Source organism: Zingiber officinale, chromosome 8B (assembly GCF_018446385.1).
Source record: "Zingiber officinale cultivar Zhangliang chromosome 8B, Zo_v1.1, whole genome shotgun sequence".
Lineage (NCBI taxonomy): Eukaryota > Viridiplantae > Streptophyta > Magnoliopsida > Zingiberales > Zingiberaceae > Zingiber > Zingiber officinale.
Genome location: NC_056001.1, coordinates 50,900,893 through 50,918,910, shown reverse-complemented (window position 1 = coordinate 50,918,910; position 18,018 = coordinate 50,900,893). Strand labels below are relative to the sequence as shown.

At 38.1% G+C, this 18,018-nt stretch overlaps 1 pseudogene; it reads left to right on the top strand.

Moving 5' to 3' along the window:
* Positions 1-12,371: 12,371 nt before the first annotated feature.
* LOC122017084 lies at positions 12,372-14,186 on the top strand (annotated as a pseudogene).
* The last annotated feature ends 3,832 nt before the right edge of the window (positions 14,187-18,018 follow it).

The following is an 18,018-nucleotide window of genomic DNA, read 5'->3' as shown; positions in this document are numbered from 1 at the left end:
AATTCTACGATAAGATTTAGGCTACTAAAAAATAAATAAATAAAAGATTTGAAATAGTTTTTGAAAATAAAATTTTGAAAGGGGAATTTTTACAAACATAAATTTTAAAAAACTACTAAATAATAATTTTAAAAATATGTTAAGTAACCTATTCTATAAACAACATGTAAAGAATAACAAAAAAAAAATACTGAAGGAAGGTCATAACTGAAAAGTACCCAAAAGCATAGTGCAAAGTATCTCACAAGTATAATAAGTCAAAAGTAATAGTTCCTAGAGGTCACTCATCCTCATCCACATTATCAACTCAAAGATAATCAAAGATCCTCCGCTGCTCCCTCTCTAATGCAGCAGTACGGTCTGTCATCTCCTGACGAAAGTCTGCAATTTGTCCATGGAGAGAGTTGTATTAATCATGCATCTTAGTTTCCAAGGAGTCAAACCGACTAAAAATGTCATCTCGAAGATGGCTAAAGAAATCACTAGTCGGTGGGGGAGGGACATAGGAACTGCTCTGAGCAATATCAAAATAAGGCGTTAAGGCAACTCCTGGATCAATAATCGGCGGAAGAGGCTCATCAACTGGAATTGGATCATCCTCAGCAACATCTTCCTCGGCTACAGGTGGGATAAAACATGGATGGTTCTGCTTAAAGACAAGTCCTTTAGCACTAGTCCTAATCCCAGCCAAAGACAACTGCCTATCCTGATAAGATCAAAATCAGACAACTCAATCAATTCACCACAGTGAACTCCTACACCCAGAGAAGCAATGTATGCAGTGAGAACATGACACTGAATCATGTGAACATTATTCGAAGTGCTGTACCCTGAATAGTAGATGATAGATCTGAACACCCAGTATCTTAGTCAAAGTCTAGTCTGTGTCTCAATGCATATATCAGAAAAAGATGGACCGGACGTAAAACGCCCTGATCTTTAGATGACAAGGGATGAATGCAAGACACAATCATCTTATAAAAGGCATTGCCATTTGGACTGAGTGGTACAATTGACATCTTTTTGGGGTGTGGTCCCTCAAAAAAATCAGCATACATAAGGTCAAGGGTCAGATGAGCGAAAGGAGCAGGCAGGATGTCAGGAAGTGAGGCACTAAAAAAGATGCAATTAACAGAAGGTCGGATTCGTAAAAACCTGAGAAACATATCAAGATCAAACAACATATCCCGGGTTGCAATTCTAGTCTTATAGTGATGGGGTCAAGTTCACACAAGTTGTGATAAAATTCAGAACATAGAATTGGATTGTATGCATGTTGGCAAAAGCCAATGCTATCAAGTTAAAAAGGTTGTGTGATGTCTATGACCTCTAGATAGTATGTTTGATAGAATTGAAGATCAAGACAACGAGTCCCTATCACCTTAAATTTTTTATTAGGAAATGATTGACGTAGTTCTTCGGAGGAAAACTTAGGGTCTTGGCTGGGATTTAAGGAGCTAGCCTCCCTTTATGTAGATGTATGACTCTTTTCACTAATATTAAGGAAATAAAATAAATAAATTGTAAATAAATATAGGAAAGAAGAGTCAGAAGGTGATTACTGAGGCATTTTCACATTCTGTGGAAGGTTGTAGGAGGTGAAATAGGCGAAGAAGAAGAAGAAGAGGATGAAGTGGAATGTGATTTGTCTTCTGCCCGAGGGGTGGTTTTATAGCCTTCAATCGGTCGACCGATAAGGGGTTCGGTCGACCGATCCCTTTAATACGACGTCCTTTTTGGATAGCTAATCAGTGTTCGGTCGAATGAACCAATATTCGATCGACCGATAAATTCACACTGGTAGAGAGTAAGGTTAGGTCTTCGGTCGATGGAACCTGTGTTCGGTCGAGCGATCAATTGAAGAGGCATAAAATTTGGCGAAAATTAACGTTTTCAGTCGATCGATAAAAGGGTTCGATCGACCGATAAATTAAACGCGGTCAAAAACTTATTGGTTATTTATTCGATCGATCGAACTTATCGTTCGGTCGACGAAACAATTTTTTTAAAAATAATTTTAATTAATAATTTAATTAAAATTTTAAAATAATTTTAATTAAGATTTTAAGTTTTAATTTAATTAATAGTTTCTACTTAAAATTTTAAAATAATTTTAATTAAGTTTTTAAATAATTTAATTAAGTGTTTAAAATAGTTTTTAATTAAAATTTTAAAATAATTTTAATTAAGTTTTAAAATAAGTTTTTAAAATAATTTTAATTAAGTTTTAAAAATATTTTTAATTAATTTTAATTAAGTTTTTAAAAATATTTTTAAAAATAATTTTAATTAAAATTTTAAAATATTTTTAATTAAAATTTAAAATAAGTTTTTAAAATAATTTTAATTAAGTTTTTAAAATATTTCTAATTAAATTTTTAAAATAAGTTTTAAAATAATTTTAATTAAGTTTTTAAAATAAGTTTTAAAATAAGTTTTTTAAAATAATTATAATTAAGTTTTAAAAATATTTTTAATTAAGTTTTTAAAATAGTTTTAATTAATTTTTAAAATAATTTTAATTAAGTTTTAAAAAATTTTAATTATGTTTTAAAAATATTTTTAATTAATTTTTAAAATAATTTTAATTAAATTTTAAAATAAGTTTTTAAATAATTTTAATTAAGTTTTAAAATAGTTTTAATTAATTTTTTAAATTATTTTAATTAAGTTTTAAAATAATTTTAATTAAGTTTTTAAAATAGGTTTTAAAATAATTTTAATTAAGTTTTTAAAATAGGTTTAATTAAGTTTTTAAAATAACTTTTAAAATAATTTTAATTAATTTTTTAAAATATTTTTAATTAATTTTTAAAATAATTTTAATTAAGTTTTATAATAATTTTAATTAAGTTTTAAAAATAGTTTTAATTAATTTTTTTAATAATTTTAATTAAGTTTTAAAATAATTTTAATTAAGTTTTTAAAATAGTTTAATTAAGTTTTTAAAATAAGTTTTAAAATAATTTTAATTAAGTTTTAAAAATATTTTTAAAATAATTTTAATTAAGTTTTTAAAATATTTGTAATTAAGATTCTTAAAATAAATTTTAATTAAGTTTTAAAAATACTTTTAATTATTTTTTAAAAATAATTTTAATTAATTTTTTAAAATATTTTTAATTAAGTTTTAAAAATAATTTTAATTAAGTTTTAAAATAAGTTTAATTAAGTTTTTAAAATAGTTTTAATTATGTTTTTAATTAAATTTGAATTAAATTTTGAAAAAGATTGTTGAACCCATGTTAGATTCAAATTTAACTTTGGGTTAATCAAATATTTTTCCTAAGGATAAGTTTTCAGTTCAGTAGCGAGACATATGACCTTCTTGTGTATCAACGGTGGACCACTTGCTGAATACTTTCCAAAATAGTTCTGCCTAAAAAACTTAATACTAGGTTTTGGTCTAACTAGCCCATGTTTGACTGGGTTAGCTTTGATCAGATCTACTAAGTCTAGTGCACCAGATAGAAAACACAAGATTCGGCCTAGACATGCCTTCGACAAAGCTTCCTTGACGTACTATCATCCCAATCCATTCCGGTGCTATGTGATAGGTTTGATAAACCTTTTTAACTAACCATTCTAAACTAAGTAGAAAAACTAAACCTACTCCTAATCATGCATAGTAAATTGATCAAGTTGGTTGAACCATTTTTCTATTTGTTCCCCCTAAGTCATAGCTTAGATATGGTCTATCTAAGTAATGAATTTGACTCTTAGGAATCAAGTATAGGTTTGGTTTGATTAGTTTGGTTAAACATTTTATTGGAACCCATGCTTGGACTTGTCTTTTAACATTTTGACTAATTAAGGACAAATGTGATTTGCTTATTTTATTTGGTTTATAGCCAAGTCCTGATTTGTTGTACACGGCTCGTTGCGATCCAAGTACCATGTTTAGACACTTGGATCCTAGTTCTAACTTTTCCAACGTTTTCTTGAGTCGCTCAACTTGACATTTCAAGTTGGAGTTTTCTTCCTCAAGTTTTGCAACTTGAGTTGAAGTTCCGACTTGAACTTGGTTAGTCAAGTCACTTAAGTTAACTTGCTTCTTAAGGTGGTATATTTCCTTAAGTAGCAAGTTATTTTGTTTTTCAAATTTTGATAATTTTTTAAATAAACATTTAACTACTTTAAGTAAATTTGACTTTGAATAAATCAAAGATGCGGATCCGTTATTTCGTTTTTGATAATTTGAATAAATTGCTAACTACTTTTTGATAATTTGACTTTAACGTTATTTCGTTACCATATTTGGACCTTCGGAGACGGATGCGGATCCGTGGTTTCTCTCGGATTCGGTGTCGATCTCGGATTCGGTGTCGATCTCGGATTCGGTATCAGTTTCAGACTCGTATTCTTCCTTGAGTTCGGAGTCTTCGTTTCTTGCCATAAATGCAAGATAACTCAAGTACTTTGGTTTTTCCGTGTCGGATTCGTTGGAAGTTGTCTCGTCCCATGTCGCTTGGAGGGCTTTCTTCTTTCTTGTCGACTTGGGCCTTTCTTCCTTCCTATATGGGTATTCATTTTTGAAATACCCCTTCTTGTTGCATCCGTAACAAATCATTTCTGATTTGTTTTGAGTTTGGTTGATTGGTGCCCTTTTGGTGCTTCTTTTGAATTTCTTCTTTGTTAGCAATCTCCGGACCATATTGACCAATTCTTCTTCATTTGTTGAATCAGAGTCTGACTCACTTTTTGATTCAATCTTTGTTCTTGATTTTGTTTCCTTGCTTGGACCTGTATACAAAGCGACTCCTTTCTCGACTTGGCTCAAGTTAGATTGTTCGTGTATTTCTAATTCACAAAATAACTCATCTAGTTTAAGAATTGAAAGATCCTTAGAAACTTTGTAAGCATATACTATTTATGCCCACAAAGTATTCCCCAGAAAAGCATTTAGTGCGTACCTTATTGTGTCGTGGTTCTCTAGATTGTGTCCGATCAGATGGAGGCCATTGAGGATGTCCTTTAATCGAGCGTGTAGTTGCGAAGCCGTCTCTCCGAGGAGCATTTTAATATTAAATAAATTATTTAGAAGTAAGTCTCTTTTATTTACCTTAAACTCATCAGTCCCTTCGTGTAGCTTTACCAGGCAGTCCCATAGTTCTTTAGCATTGTCGTAGGGGTCGACTCGGTTCAACTCCTCCATTGTGAGCCCGCACTGAATAATGTTGATTTTCTTATAGTTTAGTTGTGCCTTTTTGATCATTGGGGGAGTCCAGTCTTCTGGTTCTAATGGCATTCCATCTTTCGTTGGAGGTGTGTAGCCTTTCAGTATTGTGAACCAAAGCTCGATGTCGGACTTAAGATAACACTTCATTCTGTTTTTCCAATAACTGAAGTTCTCCCCTTTGAATAGTGGAGGCTGGATCGTGCTATACCCTTTTTGGTAAGAGTTCGACATCCTCGAAAAAAATAAGACATGAAAATTTCCAAGACTCTCATCTTGGGATTAGTAGTACTGGAAAAAGAATAAGGGAAAATAAAAATTTTAAAAGTGCTCGAAAAATGATTAAGTACTTTCAGAGCTACAAGGCTCTGATACCAATTGTAGGATCGTAAGAGTGCGATAGAGGGGGGGTGAGTATCGCGCTTTTAAAAATCTTTTCTTTTACTCGTTTAAATAAAAGTCGTGCAGCGGAAAATAAAGAACAGGTTCGGTTACTTGGTTCGAAGCCTAGGTCGACTCCTACTCCAAGGCCCGCGATCCTTGATCGCACCGATGGACAATCCACTAAGACTTCTTTCCGAAAACCTCAGAAAGAAGCAGTGCATACAATATGCAAGAATATAAGATAGTAACAACCTACTATCTTATGTGAATTTAAGTACAATGCAAGCTTTGTAAAATAAAAGTATACCGACAGTAATATGGAAGATGATGCTCGGTCGGCACTTGAACGAGGTAGTTGGTTGCGTGAGTTGTAGAGCAGTAGCATGAGCAGCAGCTAGCACAGAGATGAACTTCGAACCAGAACTGGTTTCATTACCCAACCTCGGACCTTGAGCTCACTTTTATAAGAGTCGTCGACGTTCGGTCGACTAATCCCCAGGTCTAGTCGACCGAACCAGCTCCCTTCCATCTTCGCTGAGATCTGACGTTGATTCGATCTTCGACATTTATTGACATTAAAGTGTTCGGTCGACCGATCACCTTTTCCGATCGATCAAACAGAAAATTTTCCTATTCGCCGAGATTCACACTTAGTGCTGCATTGATGAGGTATCGTCTGCTTCTGACTAAACTGATCTATGCCACATCGTCAGGATTCGATCGACCGATCCTTTGGTTTGATCGACCGATCGAGCTATGATCGGATTTCGCTTTGCTTTGATCTGAACTGGTGTCTGTTTTGAGTTAGCCTAGTTCGGTCGACCGATCCTCCTGTTTGATCATCGATTAGGACAACCCTGTAAAATAGAGTTAAACAGTATATTCTTGCAAAATAGAGATTAGCACAGTAATATATAAAATGCATGAGTAATAAAAATAGACAGTTCAACTGTCTTGATCTCAACTTGAAAACCTTCCCGGTTTCTTCAGTTGGATCAGCGACCTTAGGTTGTTTCTTTCAGGAACACGACCTCACTGTACTCCTCCAGTTATTTACCTCAACCTACTTGCCAAACTTTGATCCTCCAGATCTGTTTGGACTTTTCACTTAGCCTTGATCGGCTCGCTAGGACTTTCTCTCGATCTTCGATCCTCCAGACCTCTCGATCTCATTGCCAAGTGTCGGGTCCTCTCGACCCACTTGGTCTTTCCACCTAGGTTCCATGATCTGCTAATACTTCTCCTGCCTAGCCTCCAACTAGGTCTTTCCCGATTGAATAAACAACCTACACACTTAGTTAACTTGTTAGATCACAACAAAACTTAACTTGAACCTTTGACAACATCAAAACTTAGGTTTGATTCTGGTGCAATTTGCACCAACATAGTGCAGCTGTTGGATTTCGATCAACTGCTCTATGTGGAGTTTAAATTAATAAGCTCAACGAAACCCAATTTTTTTAGTCAGAACTTACATTTTAAACTCAATTTACAAGCCTATATATTATTCATGTAATAATTCATTATACAGTTTTCATATAAGAAATAAAAAGGGCCTGATATGATACCATATCAGGACCAACGTGAACCTAATATGCTCCCATATCAGGACTATCATGGGCCTAATATGTCCCCATATCAGGCCCACGTTATGATTGAAATGTATCGTAAGATTTGATCGCCTCCGGAGAGATCTAAATCAATAATAGACGACACTGTTGGAGTCCTTGATACATGAGAAAGCAATAGGAATTGATTTGGGTGCAATTTGATCTCTCTAGGTTCATTAGTGGATTTTGACCAAAGCTCACTGATGAACCTAGAGTAGTCAGATTTTACCAAAATATCGATCAATGGGAAGGGTTGAGTGAGGAGAAGGTAGATATGGTGTTAAATCTAAGTTCTAACCACTGTCAATGAAGTTTTTGTGTCATGCCATTTGGCACGGAATAATACACTTGCTGGAATTCAATGAACAACACATACTTTTGAGTTTTAACTTAGAGTTCAAACTTAATTTATAACCCTATTTGTTATTTAAGAGATAATTTAGCTATACAATTCTCACATCAGGATTAAAAAGGGCATGATATTTTTCGATATCATACCCACATTGGACTTGATATTGGACCATATCAAGCCCACATTTTGGCTAAAATTATATCAGCTCTGGAGAGATCTAAATCAACAATAGATGACATCGATGGAGTCTTTGATGCATCAGAAAGTCACAGAAATTGATTTGGGTGTAATATGACCTCTCTAACTGAATCGACCTAGGGTTTTTGGATATTAACAAAATTACAATTTATAATAGGAAGGCTTGAGCGAGGTGAAGGTAGATATGATGTCAAACCTTGGATTTGATTAAAGAATAACATTCTAGTCTTTTTTGATATTACAGACTAATTTGTCTCAAATACTATACGTACATAACTAAACTGTATCTTTCTTCTTCTGCCAAATGTAGTCTTACTTGAAATTTGTCCTTCCACGCTGATTTTCTTCAAAGCAGTAATCCTTCAAAGTATCACTCTTTAATGCCTTACGATCAAACCCAAGCTCTCTACTTACTCTATTACAATCCGCCGCATAAATGCAGGAAGAGATATAGCAAAGCAGGAAGAGGTTCGTGTTGAAGTTGTCAATATAAGAACATAAAGAGGAAAGAGAGAGATAAGATGAGACCTATTATGAGGTGACGTGCATCCGAACCATACAAATAATTTTTGATTTAAAAATCTTAAATTGTGACTCGGATGCATTGGAAAACGACATCCGGAGGGAGGGGATTTAGGAGGTTGGCGGGAGGGGTAGGAAGGGAATAATATTATTTTTGGTATTTTTTTGATATTTTTAAAACTAGGGTGTTTATTTTGATAAATAAGAAAATCTAGCTACTCCTTTTTGTCAAAGCTGATTATTCTTTCTGGAGCGTTGGTATTACCCATAGTCAAATGGATCAAACAAGGATCTACAGTTAGGCTCTGTTTGGTAGGAGTGATAGGATTAGAATTGGGTTGATTAGGATAGGATTGGAGGTAGGATTAATAATCACTCTCCATGCCTAGAGATTGTGAATCCCACTCCTAATCAACCCTAATCCTACCCCTAATCAACTCTACCAAATGACATATTAATAATTTTTTGAAAACATAATCATAATCCTATCATCCCTATCAAACAGAGCCTTAGAGTTTAAACTAAAGGAAGTTCAATTTAGTCGGAAAGAAAGATTGAGGGTTTGCTATGTTTCATGGGAAGGAAGCCTATGATTCCTAGGAGTGGAAAGAAAGAAGAATTGCCCTTAGACTAAAGGCACTAGAATTCCCTATTCTGCTCGCTAGAGGGAGTATTCATGAGTTCTGAGGGGGCTTAGGGAGTAGAATTTCTCTTATGATGCCTGGAGTGTGTCAACTCCTTAACCATGTTAGCATTTTCTAGGTCGGTTTTCACTGTACTTCCACATGTTATGTGCCAGTCTGTCAGTGCTACACTATGTGATTTTAATTGCTACACAGCTGCATGTTATGTGCCGCCTTCCTTAGCTGGGTCGAAGGATAGTCTATGCATGCATCTTTTTGTATCCCTTGGAATTTTTGAAGGGATGAATCAGTAATTCTAAATTTGATGTCTTCTTTAGTCGAGTGTTTACAGTAATACAAACACCATTGTGGCTTTTATGATTTTGTAATTTAAGGTTTTCATTTTGGTTTGTGCCAAATAAACAATAATCCTTCTCGTCACTCCTTTTCACTTTACCTTTGTAATGTTTCACTCTTATTCACTATCCCTTCGATTTAGTCATTTTTTCCTAGGGCAGCTTGAATATGATGAGGGGTGGTGATACGACCTCCCATTGAGCAGGTGAAGTAGGGTGAAGGAGAGTCTGATCTACTTAAACCAGTGATCAATTTTGATCCACTTACATTTTTCTTATCTGCCGACACCTATTTCAACACATGAATTTTTTTATCTATCAATACCTATTGGACTGTCTTGACTCCTCGACAAGCACGTGACTGTCACCTGTTCTCTTATGGTGATGAAGATGATGACAATCGACAAAAATTTGTCATGTTCAATATGTACAACCATCACAATAATTACTTAAATTATATTATATTTATTTCAATATTTTATATATATCATAAACGTTCTCCTTTTTCTTTTTTACCTTTCTCTTCTGTTTTGATTTTCTTATTTTTATTTCTAATTCTCTTGCTACTTTAACTTTCAAAGAATCAATTATCTACGGTACTCGTGTAAATCCATTCTTAATCAAATTTCTTCCTGTTATCTCTCTTTTGGTTCAAATTGGTCAGGCTATTAATACATGTGATCCTAAATCCCTTTTATACATTGATAGAATAATTTATTCTTTCTAAAAAAATTCTTATAAAATTAAATAAATTTATCTAAAAAAAATTAAATTGTCTCTTTTAAAAATCACTTGTATGTCTTATATATCTTGTTCAATTTAGATGTTGTCTTTATTACTGGTTGAATTTTGATGCTCACATACTTGTTTGATTACTTATTCATTTCAAGTTATGCTTACCATCATTGACTTTACTTTATTTCTTACTTGGAGCTTATATAATTTTTACTTGAAAAATTTACTAATTTCGACTTAAAATGTTTATTTGATTTGAAAGTTTTTTTTTTTACTTTAAAAGGATTAGATTTACTTAACTTTTTAAAATTACTTATTAAAAATATCTTATAAATATTTTTTGGAGAAGTCTTAAACTTACCTTTTCTTTCCTATTTTTGATGTACGAAGGGAGAGAGAGAAAAAGAAAGAAAGTTTAAAATTAAAAAGATTTTTTCTGATATCTAAAAGTTTTTCTTCTGACTAAATATTCAGGGGAGAGTTTTAAAATTTTATTCTATTCAAGGGAGAATTTAAATTTAACTTTATGGGTACGTGCACATCTTTGTTTCTTAAGCTATTATTTTACCCACTTTAAACTTAATTTTCACATATCAAAAAATGGATATTATTAGTGCTAAGAGTACCACATAGAATTTATATTTTGATGTATGGTAAATTTAAAGTTGGGCGAATTACATTTTACCCCTTGAGGTTTGGTTAAAGTATAAAACAATCCTCGTGGTTTCAAAAATAACAAAAAAAGCCCTTGAAGTTTGGCTAAACTAACAAAAAGCCCCTTGACTGGTCGTCGATAGTAGTCAACCAGCAAAGATAAGAAAAAAGATATATATACCCTTGCGTTTCAGCGAGGAAAAAAATAAAAAATTATCTTAAGCAGCTGAAAATGAACTAAAGTAAAAAATTACTGCAGCTCGAGAGAGTCATTCCATTGATCTATTGTGTAACCCTAAACCCACAAAGTCAGAATATCTTTGATTACAAATTTCTTACCAAAATATATCTATTGCAAAAATCCGTTCTCCTCGTCTTATGCTTCAAACCACAACCAACCGTTCTCCTCATCTTATGCTCCCAACTAGACTCCTCTTTCTCACGTTTTGTTTCTTTCACTGTAAAGAGTAATCGATTACATTTCGGTAAGGAATTTGTAATCAAAGATATTCTGGCTTTGTGGGTTTAGGGTTTACACAATCGATCAGTTGAATGACTCTCTTAAGCTGCAGTAATTTTTTACTTTAATTAATTTTCAGCTACTTCAGGTAATTTTTTACTTTTTTCCCCGCTGAGACATAGGCGTATATATGTTTTTTTTCTTATCTTTGCCGGTTGACTACTATCGCTGATCAATCAAGGGGCTTTTTTATTACTTTAGCAAAACCTTAGGTGCTTTTTTTTTTGTTACTTTTGAAATCATGAGGATCGTTTCGTATTTTAAGTAAACCTTAGGGGGTAAAATGTAATTCGCCCTTTAAAGTTAGATTGGTTTTTGATCTAGCAAGTATAAGTATGAAGGTGCAAATAATTTGACAAAATGTAAGTCTTAGATGAAAATAAGGCATCCAGTTGGGAACTAGATATATATTGTAAGACCTAATTAGGAATTAGTCAATAGAAGTCCAAGAGAATTAGTTGGGAACTATATAGGTAATAACAAGATCTAGTTGGAAATTACCAAGTGAAAGACCTAATAGGGAAATGGAAGTCCAGAAGGACCGGGAGCTGAGGACCTAGCAGAGAAAGTCTAGGTGTGTCAGCTGAGATCTAAATACTTGGTACAAGTAAAGTATTTGAGATACTAGACACATGAAGTTGAATTTTGAGTAACAAGTATAGTTCCAAATCCTCAAGTTGTGTGAATACTACTTTTTGTGCACTAACTATATATCACAGGAAGCTACTTAGTAGTTCCAGGAGATCGAATAAGATCTAAACGACTAGTTGAAGATAAGTTGTAGCTAATTGGGTCGAGAACTTTTAGGAGACTGGAGTGAGGTGTGGGCGACCTCGGTATCCAGGCGATCAGACTAGCTTCCAAGTGACTGGAGTAGGTATGATTAATTTGGTGATCCGAAGGAGACGATCAAAATAAGAGTTTGACTATGCTCTACGTGTCCAGAGAGAGTTTAGATGACCAAAGTCCATTATCGATGCTGATGAAATTTATAGTCATGTCAATATACTCTTAAGTGATCTAGCAGACTTTAAATATCGACCGAAAGAGTGCTAGGTCAATTTGGAAGTGAAGTGGCCTAGTAAATAAGGAAGACCAAAAATAAAATCTCTCCGGACCCAGGTGATCTGTGAGATATTACTAGTGATTTGTAATTTTGTTTTTAGGTTGATTTTAATATTATTGCACTCATTTTAAAAAAAGAATGATATCATATACCCCATGTGCTTTGCTTGCTACAACAAAGAGGCACCTGTCGTCTCCTATCCATGAGCAACTACATGGCTTTCTTCTCTCTCTTCTTCCTTCTTCCCCTCTCTTCTCTCCTTCTCTTCCTCCGGCTGCGATCCAAGAAACAACTGATCTCCGGACGTACCAATCTCCCCCCCTCACCTCCAAGGCTTCCTCTCATCGGCAACCTCCACCAGCTCGGCCCCCTCCTTCACCAGTCCCTCGCCGCCCTCTCCCGTTGCCACGGGCCCCTCATGCTCCTGCACCTCGGCTACGTCCCCACCCTCGTCGTCTCCTCCCCCGACGCCGCCTGTGACGTCCTCCGCCACCAGGACCTCGTCTGTGCCGGACGTCCTGCCATCACGCCGGCCAAGATCCTCCTCGACGGAGACATGGGCTTCGCCCCCTACGGCGATTACTGGCGGCAGCTCCGCAAGATCTTTAGCTTCCACTTGCTCAACTCCAAGCGGGTGCAGTCCTACCACCGCGCGCGGGAGGAGGAGGTGGCAGCCATGATGGCGGCCATCGCGGCTCGGCCCTCGACCACCATAAATCTATCCGAAACCATATATTCCTTCGCGAACGACGTGCTCTGTCGAGTGGTATCGGGAAAATTCAAGAGAGCGGAAGGGCGGAACCGAGTTTTTGCAGAGTTGAGCAACGAGAACTCAGTGCTGCTGATGGCGGTGTACCTCGGGGACTACTTCCGGTGGCTGGGGTGGGTGGATGGGTTGCTGGGTTACGTGACGAGGGCCAGGAAGCTCAGGAAGAGGTGGGAGGAGCTGCTGGATCAGGTCATCAAGGAGCATGCGGATCGAGCGTCGTCAAATATGGACGGTCACGATGAGAAGGAGGAGGAAAAGGATTTCGTGGACGTTTTGATGTCGCTGCAGGGCAAGAACGAGTTTAACCTCGAGCCAGGAAACCTCAAGTCGCTTCTTGTAGTAAGATTGATCCTTCTTGTAGTTGACTCAAACTAGAACTGATTGGATTGTTTATTTCACTCTGTTTTTTGGATGTTTCTTTCTGCATCGATCTATCTATCTTCATCTCACCTCTTTTCCTCATTCCTTGAAACACTTGCAGGATATTTTCGCAGCTGGCACAGACACATCTTACATTACTTTAGAATGGGCCATGGTCGAGCTCGTTCGCAATCCTCCCGCCATGCAGAAATTGCAAGACGAAGTGAGAAGCATAGCGAGCAGAAAGAGCCTTGTCAAAGAGGAAGACCTCCACCAAATGACTTACTTGCTGGCCGTCATCAAGGAAGTCCTGCGGCTGCACCCCCCAGCTCCATTACTGCTGCCGCGAGAAACGTTGACTGACTGCATGATTCAAGGTTACAGCATACCCAAGAAGACGAGAATCTTAGTGAACGCGTGGGCGATTGGTAGAGATCCAAAGCATTGGGACGCGCGCGCCTGAGGAATTCAGGCCGGAGAGGTTCTTGGACGGCACGGTGGACTTCAACGGAACTGATTTCCGGTACATGCCCTTTGGATCGGGCCGAAGAATTTGCCCAGGAATGCAATTCGCCATTGCTTCTTTGGAGATTGCACTGGCAAACTTGGTGCATCAATTTGATTGGGAGCTGCCTGATGGGATGGGGAAGGAGGAGTTCCACACGAGGGAAGCTCCTGGAATAGTAGTGCAACGAAAAGGGCGACTTCATCTCGTTGCCAAACCATGGAGCGAGTGCTTAGAAGAGTAGCTATGTCTCTGAAAATGGTGCTTGTTTTGCTATTTTTAAACTTGTGGGCAAATAATAACAAACTATGTTATGTAGTTCACCGGAGCAATTAATAGTAATGAATTTCAGGTGATGCGGTGATAAGGGAGGAGGGCCCCATCCCGTTATCATGATGGAGATCAATGCCATAGTAGGGGCCAGTCAAGGCGGTTAAACGCACCTAGACCACTAGCCGATCGGGTAGCACGCTCGCCCGAGCGGGATAAGGGAGACCCGATCCGAAATCATAACAGCTTGGCAAGGTTCCGACCTTTTGACGCTCAGAAAGACTGCTAGGTGTCTGCAAGAGCACGTCGAGCGACTTCCTCGCTCGACCTCATATTGAGCTATAAGGACAGCGGATTTACGACAGAGCTATGAAGAAATAGAAGGGCCACCGAGCAGCTTTCTAAGGACAGTGAAAGCACAGGTCGAGCGGCCTCCCCGCTTGGTCAGAGAATCCACACATCCGAGTCGAGTGACTATCCCGCTAAGCATAGTAAAAGACACTGCAAGCTGGATATTATCTTTTTGGAAACATGTACCGCTGACAAGCGGCATGGTCGGCGGCTAGTTCAGATAGAAGATCGTACGGTAGAAGCTTCCACTGCCACTTCGAATATATGCTCGGCTCGTTGAGGTATTGTGTCAGAGACACTTTACTGATACATCTTTTCAGGGAAAACATCGAGAAGCATGCACACCTTGGGAAGCATGCACGCGCGCTACAGGAGCCCTATATAAAAAGGTCCAAGCTTCATCGGAGGTACGCACACATTACTGTTGATACTGTTCTTCTACTTCTTCGCTCTACTAATTTCACATCGTCGGTGACTGACTTGAACGTCGAATGGTCAACGCCTGGGAACCCTTTCCTGGCTCGGTACTGACATTGTTGTGGTTGCAGGTCCGCTTCGCTCGGAGTCTTCACACGATCAACAGGAGCGCCACATCCCCAGCATCTGTCGACTCGACTTTCGGACAAGATCAAATTTAGCGCCGCATATAAGGCGAAAGGAATTCGGTACAAGTTGTGAAAGGGGAACACGGAAATAATTACAGACTTCGATGATAAAGGGATGGATAGGGAAGCGGAGACCGATCACAAATTGGTCCCGGAACAGACAGATGGTGTCGGTTGGCGATTCATTTGGCCGATCAGATGAGTAAGCTAAAATGATCTCGTGATCAGGGGGAATCTCAAAAGTGTTCTTGAGGTTCTTAGCGTCACCCTCATCGAACCGGATATCCATGGTAGTGTACCAGAGTCTTGGAGGGGGGTCCGACGGTTGAGAAGAGCTCACCATTGCGATAGAAAGCAAAAATAGCAGAGGAAATGCGAACGAAGAAGCAAAAAGATCACCAGAAAGACACCGGGAACAAGAAGAGGTCGACAATCGAAAGAGAATAAGAGGAGGAAGCTTACGGGACGAGGATCGTCGGAGCAGAAATAGAAGTGGCCAACAACACACAGAAGGCCGCTGGAGAACGCGCATAGAATCGCCGGAGAGTGCGCACAGGATCGTCGGAAAACGCAAGCGCAGGAGCACGAGGGGTGAAGAAGGCGGTGTGACGGCAAGCTCATATACCCAGGGCTCGGCCGATCAGAGCCGTCCGATCTAGCTCGTGAAAACCCATGCAAAGATCTTACCATTGAATTTAAACCGCCAAATGTCGCCATCAATTCCTGTCACATCAGGCGTGCAGCGGCTGCGGGTTTGACACGTGGCGCGCTATCACTGGGTGGCAATTAAGAATGACATGGCCTATTCTACCTTAATGAAAAAGGATTTGCACGAATTCCAAGATATTCGGGTGGCGTCCGCCGAGCCCCCGCTAGCCTAAGACAGCTAGAGGAAAAATTCAACAAGGGCAAACCTTTGTTCTACCGAGCGGATCAGAGAAGCATGATGCTCAACTGAGCGACTACTTTCAGAAGACCGATCGGCGAGGATCAGGTACGGCTTGACCGGAGGCTAACAATGATGAAGGCCAATCGGGAAGAAATCGGTGCACACTGGTCCAGTCAGTCAGACTGCAGCCTCCTTCGACTAGACTTGAATGGGAAGCTTGTGATGCAGTGATAAGGGGGAGGGCCCAACCCCGTTGCCATGATGGAGGTCAATGCCATGGTAAGGGCCAGTCAAGGTGGTCAAACGCCCCTAGACTACTGGCCGATCGGGTAGCACACTCGCCCGAGCGGGATAAGGGAGACCCAATTCGAAATCATAATAGCACGGCGAGGTTCTGAGCTTCCGACGCTCAGAAAGACTGCCAGGTATCTGCAAGAGCTAGCCAAGCGACTTCCCCACTCGGCCTCATATGGAGCTACAAGGACAGCGGATTTACGACAGAGCTATGAAGAAATAGAAGGGCCGCCAAGTGGCTTTCTAAGGACAGTGGAAGCGCAGGTCGAGCGACCTCCCCGCTTGGCCAGAGAACCCACACATCTGAGCTCGGCCTAGTAAAAGACACTGTTAGCTAGATATTATCTTTTTGGGAACATGTACCGCTGACAAACGGCATTACCGGCGGCTGGTTCAGACAGAAGATCGTACGGCAGAAGCTTTCACTGTCATTTCGAAGAAATGCTCGGCTCATTGAAGTATTGTGTCAGGGATATTTTATTGATACATCTTTTCAGGAAAAGCCTTGAGAAGCGTGCACGACTTGGGAACCGTGCACGCACGCTACAGGAGCCCTATATAAAGAGTGTTAGAGTGTATACTAAAAGCCTAGCTTTTGTAAACATTTTTTTTGAAATAAAAGAATCACATTGGTCAATATCTACATTTATTTGTTAAATGTAATTGTTCATTTAATTTATATAGTAGATAACATGGTGTGTGGTGTCACACACAGAAGATCATGTTATCAGCTCTTTATAAATTATAAACAGTTGCTCACGACTAAGATGGAAAGAAACAAACCATTAGTATAGTCGTAGTGTAATTAGACATTAGTTTATCTTGACTAATAAATTACACTAGTACACTCTAAGTGTACTGAGTAGAACCATTTTAGGTAAGTTCTTTTTGTACTGACTTAATAAAAGAACTAGACCTTAGTTATTATGGAAGTGTGTGCTCTTAATCCTAATATAATAACAAGCACGTATATTTAGTATTTATTTCTTTGACTTATCAAAGGGTGAGATTTAGTTCGATAAATCAATAAGTTCGATAAGTTGGGAAATGATATTACTTATAGTGTGTCTTGTTGATTATAGAAGGAATCTGCGTCCTAGTTATCTAGGTTGAGAATGTCCCCAAGAGGAGCTCATAAGGATTGTCATGTTAAACCCTGCAGGTGGACTTAGTCCGACATGATAATGAAGTTGAGTGGTACTACTCTTGGAGCTAGATATTAATTAAGTGAGTTGTCAGTAACTTACTTAATTAGTGGACATTCGTTATCTTAAACACAGGGAGACTGACACACTCATGATGAGTAGGAGCCCATAATGTAATTTGGGATTGGTGCGGTAGTGCGATAATAACTCTCTAGTGGAATGAGTTATTATCGATGAACTTGAGTTGTGTGTTCGGGGCGAGCACGGGATACTCAAGCTCATTGGAAGGCCAAAACCAATTTCTCCTCTAGGTCCCTGTCGTAGCCTCATTATAGTCTCAAGTCCATCCAAATGTAAGGCTCTTCTTGGTGTCCAAGAAGTGGGCCGGTCCAATGCTTGGTGACCAAGCAAGGGCCGGCCACATCCTCTTCTATAGGGGCCGACCCTTTGCTTGGTGACCAAGCATGAAGGGGCCGACCACAATAATTCAAAAAGGGAGGGTTGTTTTGAATTTTTAAAATCTTCTCTTTGTAGAAAACTATAAGTTTTAAAAGAGAGATTTTAATTTTCCTTATTTGAATTAGACCACATGTTTAAATAGAGAGTTTTAAAAGTTTTAAAACTTTCCTTTTTT